Below are 1,983 nucleotides of genomic sequence, written 5' to 3'. Positions count from 1 at the left end.
AAAAAATGGAAAAAAAAAGACAACGGGGAGGAGCTATGGGAGGAAAATTTAATAAAATTAATTTCCATTATAATTTATTTGAAATTTGGTGCCAGTATTTCTATATATGAGATAAGTCGTTGCGCACTCACAAGAAGTGTATGAGGACTACGATTAAGGTTTCTCATAAAACTCTCTCTCTCTCTCTCTCTCTCAATAGAACTTTCATCTTCAATGTGAGCAGTTAAGTACTGAGTGTGGACTGGAAGCCTTCAGTGACCGAACAGGGTCAAGGAAATCGTGGACTCTCCTTCAACTCCACAGTTCGGGAGATTTTTCATATCCACAAACCTTCTGAATTTGCTGATTAATACGAAACGTGTGTTGCTGCGCCGCTGCAGCCGTAGGGGGTAACAGTGCGGTTAGATTCGGCTGACCCTTGTATGCGTATTTTCTGCAGGTCTGATAACGATGTCGGTTTAAATATCTCTCATTAGCAGGCACGTTGTATGCAGAGAACGGCGTTCTCCAGCTTCAGAAATCATTTCGTGGCCCCAACAATTTTAATCATTTTCGCTTACCTTTTTGAAAAAAAACATGATGTCGTATCATGAAACATTATGTCATTGCTAGAATGCTTTATCGCAAGACGATTCTGTTCATTTTTTGGTGCTTTTACAGCTTTCGGTGTAGCCATAAAAAAGACGGCCTCCTTCCTATAACTACGATGCGGGGCCTAAACGCTTTCTGACGCATTCAACGTGAGATTACAGCTAAAGTATGGGAGATACAAAAAAATGTAAATACTCTTTTTTATAGGGAATTTAGTAAACTATATTTTTCATGTAAACTATTTCTTCGTATCAGTAATAGTTGCCGAGACATGGGCAAAAAAGTGGAAAAGTGTACCGTTTTTCCAAGATGGCGTCTCGAGCGCAACAGATTTTGACAGGGACTTTTAGTATGTTCAATAGAAAGTCCCAATAAATGTGTATACCAAAATTCAGATCTTTACCGATTAATGTTTTTATTTGTCCAAAATTGCGCTAATTTGACTGGACTATGCGGCTTATGCGATTTTTTATACATGAGTTGAATTGTCAACGGAAATCGTTTTATTCACAAAGACGATGATTTTTATAAGCAAACGTCAAGTGACATTTCCATGGCAATCGTGAAATTACGAACACCCAGCCTACTTAATTAGACATGTATTCGAGTATAACGTCTATATGATTTCATTGTATTCCCTATTTTTAAATTATACTACAGGTATAATAAAAAATACTATAAGATACACGTGTATAATTGGTCTTTAAAGCACTTGCAACGTTAAAGGCACTCCGCTTCGCGTCGTGCCCTTAACCTCGTTGCGCGTGCTTTAAAGACTTGGTTATACACTTGTATCTTAATATACTATTATTCAACTGCTATTTGCTACCTTTTGACTAGTAAAACGTCCTTGTCCAACTTTGGTGTACGAGTATGTAATCTCATTTTCCACGCCACTTAGTATAAATCAGTGTATAAATTAATACAGATGTTTCTTGTGATATTGCTGTAATATAGTCATCATACAGAATTTGAAATCCAGACAACTCGATTCGTTATTTTCCACACTAGAATTGGTGAAGCAAGAGAGCCAATTTAGGAAAATCTTACATAATTTTATAACCACTATCCCCAAGATAATTGAGTGGTATTCTAACTTGTTTCACACAATTTTCGAATTATTTGCGTTACGTGCAAGGTATTGTAAAAGCTCGTAATAGTTTTTTTATGAAATAAAATTTTATCTAACTTATTGAGATTAATTTTATGATCGTGGAGGTGGAGATCAATGTTAAGGTTGCAATAAAATTATATGGTCATGATACATCTTTATTGCTTGTACACTTAATTTCGGCTGAACATTATGCAAGAATTTTTGTCACATACTAGCGTGTTATGTAACACTATTAATGTAAATTTGTCTGCTTTAAACTAACAAAATTTAAAAAAATT

This window comes from Photinus pyralis, unplaced genomic scaffold, assembly GCF_008802855.1.
Source record: "Photinus pyralis isolate 1611_PpyrPB1 unplaced genomic scaffold, Ppyr1.3 Ppyr1.4_LG3b, whole genome shotgun sequence".
Classification (NCBI taxonomy): domain Eukaryota; kingdom Metazoa; phylum Arthropoda; class Insecta; order Coleoptera; family Lampyridae; genus Photinus; species Photinus pyralis.
The sequence above is the reverse complement of the archived record's forward strand: the minus strand, read 5'-3'. Positions refer to the sequence as shown.